Below are 4178 nucleotides of genomic sequence, written 5' to 3'. Positions count from 1 at the left end.
TACTTACAAGCCTTCAAGTATACTTCCGGTTTATGTAACCCGAATAATGAGGTGAAGATCTCAACTCCGGTTCACCAGCATCAATAATACTTACTATGTGTTATCAACGTTGTGAATCAAAATTAAGTTGGCGAAGTAAAAACCGCCCTTGCACACTGTTGATATGACCAAAAGAACTTGTTGTAAATCAGAAGATCAAAACTTAGGGGCTTCCGGTTCGAATACGACCAGAGAACCGTCCCAAAGGGGTTAAGCTAAGATTCGAATGCGATCATATAGCCCCCAGTGGCTTTGGCGTTGCCGATCAAGAGGGCGCCGACAGCTATGTTCTCTTTGGTTCGAATACGACCCATGTTTGAACAGGAAGCCCCCAAATGACCTTAAGAGTTGTTTAACGACGCTGATTCGAATACGATCCACGTCGGTTCCCAAAGGGGGTTGAGCTATGATTCAAATATGATCAAATAAAACTCCCCAATGAGCTCGGCAATTTGCCAATCAAGTGGGTATTGACAGCTATGTTCTCTTTGGTTCGAATGTGACCTATGTTTGAACAGGAAGCCCCCAGGTGATCATATTGTTTACGGCTAGATTCGAATACGATCATAAGCCGGATCCACCTCCAAGTGACCATGTGATGTTGTAATGGAAATAACACGTTTACCTTTGGAGGAGAAAAGGACAGAGGTCCTGCTTTATTATTTATCATAATATATACATGGCTATAGAAATATGTACATTATGAGAGCCGGTGGCTCAAGTGTAATAAGGCCGAAGCTGAGCTATGTTCCACGGCCGACGGGTCTCTTCCTCCGACTTGCGTGAATCTTTGTGCTCCCGAACGTCGATAAGGTAGTATGACCCGTTGTGCAAGTTCTTGCTGACCACAAAGGGCCCTTCCCAAGGCGGGGATAACTTGTGTGAATCTGTTTGATCTTGGATGAGCCGGAGCACCAGATCACCTTCCTGGAAGACCCGGGACTTAACCCGGCGGCTGTGATAACGACGCAGGTCTTGCTGGTAAATCGCCGAGCGAGCTGTTGCCACATCATGCTGTTCGTCCAACAAGTCAAGAGCATCTTGGCGCGCCCGCTCATTATCCGCCTCAACATACGCCACTCGAGGTGAGTCATGACGGATGTCGCTAGGGAGGACTGCTTCCACTCCATAAACCATGAAAAAAGGCGTGTAACCCATAGACCTGTTAGGAGTAGTATTGATGCTCCATAACACGGAGGGTAACTCCTCCACCCAACAACCCGGCGTCTGTTGCAAAGGGACCAAAAGCCGGGGCTTAATGCCCTTCAAAATCTCTTGATTAGCTCTCTTAGCTTGACAATTGGATTGAGGGTGAGCCACTGATGAAACATCAAGTCGAATATGCTCTCGTTGACAAAACTCCTCCATGGCGCCTTTAGACAGATTGGTACCATTGTCAGTTATAATGCTGTGTGGGAAACCAAAGCAAAATATCACCTTTTTCATGAAATGAACCGCTGTGGCCGCGTCACACTTGCTAACTGGCTTTGCCTCAACCCACTTTGTGAACTTGTCAACTGCCACCAAAAGGTGGGTCTTCTTATCCTTGGACCTTTTAAAAGGCCCAACCATATCAAGCCCCCAGACCGCAAATGGCCAAGTAATTGGAATCATCCTCAGCTCCTGAGCCGGCACATGAGCCCGTCGCGAGAACCTCTGACAACCGTCACATCTACTGACCAAGTCCTCCGCATCAGCATGAGCCGTCAGCCAATAAAAACCATGACGAAAAGCCTTGGCCACAAGAGATTTTGAGCCGGCATGATGGCCATAGTCCCCCTCATGAATCTCACGCAAAATTTCTTGGCCTTCCTCAGGGGAAACGCAACGCTGGAAAGTTCCAGTGACACTGCGATGATGTAGCTCTCCATTGATAATTATCATTGACTTAGACCGCCGGGTTATTTGTCTGGCCAAAGTTTCATCCTCAGGCAACTCTCCCCGGGTCATGTAAGCCAAATATGGTACTGTCCAGTCTGGGGTGATGTGGAGAGCCGCCACCAACTGTGCCTCCGGGTCAGGGACAACCAAGTCTTCCTCTGTAGGTAACTTAACAGAAGGATTATGCAAGATGTCCAAGAAAGTATCAGGCGGCACCGGCTTTCGCTGAGAGCCCAACCGGCTGAATGCATCAGCCGCCTCGTTCTTCCTGTGATCGATGTGCTCTACTTGGTAACCCTGAAAGTGTCCAGCAATGGCATCAACTTCACGGCGATAAGCTGCCATGAGAGGGTCCTTGGAATCCCACTTGCCCGATACTTGTTGAGCCACTAAATCTGAGTCGCCGATGCACCTTACCCAGCTCAAGCTCATCTCCTTAGCCGTCCGAAGACCATGGAGCAAGGCCTCGTACTCAGCCGCATTGTTAGTGCAAGGAAACATCAACCGTAGCACATAACGAAACTTGTCACCTTTAGGGGAAGTCAATACAACTCCAGCCCCCGAGCCCTCCAATTGCCTAGATCCATTGAAGTGAATAGTCGAATATGTATTATCCGGCTTCTCTTCAGGCACCTGCAGCTCTGTCCAATCGTTGATGAAATCCACCAATGCTTGAGATTTGACAGCAGTGCGTGGTACGTATTTCAGACCATGAGGCCCAAGCTCTATAGCCCACTTAGCCACTCTTCCTGTAGCTTCTCTGTTTTGGATGATATCTCCAAGGGGAGCAGAACTAACCACAGTGATGGGGTGACCCTGGAAATAATGCTTAAGCTTCCGGCTTGCCATGAACACACCATAAACAAGCTTCTGCCAATGTGGATACCGCTGTTTAGACTCAATGAGCACTTCACTGACGTAGTAAACCGGCCGCTGAACCGGATACTCCTTACCCTCTTCCTTGCGCTCCACCACCACAGCCACACTGACGGCTCGTGTGTTAGCAGCTACATACAACAATAAGGGCTCCTTGTCAACCGGAGCAGCAAGAACTGGGGGCTCAGCCAGCTGTCTCTTCAAATTCTCAAAAGCAGTATTAGCCGCATCATTCCAGATAAAGTCATCTGTTTTCTTCATCAACTGGTACAGTGGCATGGCCTTTTCACCCAAACGGCTGATAAACCGGCTCAAAGCAGCGATGCGGCCTGCCAGACGCTGGACGTCGTTGATGCATGCCAGCTTAGCCAGAGAGGTGATTGCCTTTATCTTTTCCGGGTTAGCTTCAATGCCTCTGTTAGAAACCAGGAAACCCAAGAGCTTGCCTGCGGGAACACCAAAAACACACTTGGCCGGGTTTAGCATCATCTTGTAAACCCGGAGATTATCAAAGGTTTCTCTAAGGTCATCGACCAGGGTCTCCTTCTCCCTGTACTTAACCACGATATCATCCACATAGGCATGAACATTGCGCCCAATCTGGTTATGAAGAAAATTCTGCACACAACGCTGATAAGTCGCCTGTGCACTCTTGAGTCCAAAAGGCATAGACACATAACATAAGGCTCCAAAGGGAGTGATGAACGCCGTCTTCTCCTAATCCTTAACTGCCATTTTAATCTGATGGTATCCAGAATAAGCATCCAAAAAACTTAAACGCTCACAACCCGCCGTAGCATCAATGATTTGATCAATACGGGGGAGAGCAAAAGGATCAGCCGGACACGCCTTGTTTAAGTCCGTGTAGTCCACACACATCCGCCAGGTGCCATTCTTCTTGAGCACGAGCACCGGGTTAGCTAACCATTCTGGATGAAAGACTTCGACAATAAACCCGGCCGCCAAGAGCCGGGCCACCTCCTCACCAATGGCTTTCCGCCTCTCCTCATTAAACCGCCGAAGGAATTGCCTGACCGGCTTAAATTTCGGATCAATATTGAGAGTGTGCTCAGCGAGTTCTCTAGGTACTGTCGGGTGGTTGGTGCGACATATGCCAAGGGATGGCTTATCATTGTGGGAGCCAATAAAACGTCGCCGGTGCCCGGAAATGGGATGAGGCGAAGACATGCACGCCGGCGGATCTTACCCAGGTTCGGGGATCTCCGAGGAGATAACACCCCTAGTCCTGCTCTGCGGGGTCTCCGCATGATCACTAGATCGATAAAGGGTAGCTACAATCGCTCCTAGAGCTGTTTGGGATCAAGGGGGAAGAAGAACAGGGCTAGCTCTTGCTTCCCTCTATCTATGGTGTGTGTGCTATG

The sequence above is a fragment of the Triticum aestivum genome, chromosome 7D (genome assembly GCF_018294505.1).
Source record: "Triticum aestivum cultivar Chinese Spring chromosome 7D, IWGSC CS RefSeq v2.1, whole genome shotgun sequence".
In the NCBI taxonomy this organism is placed as follows: domain Eukaryota; kingdom Viridiplantae; phylum Streptophyta; class Magnoliopsida; order Poales; family Poaceae; genus Triticum; species Triticum aestivum.
Note: the sequence above shows the minus strand (reverse complement) of the source record.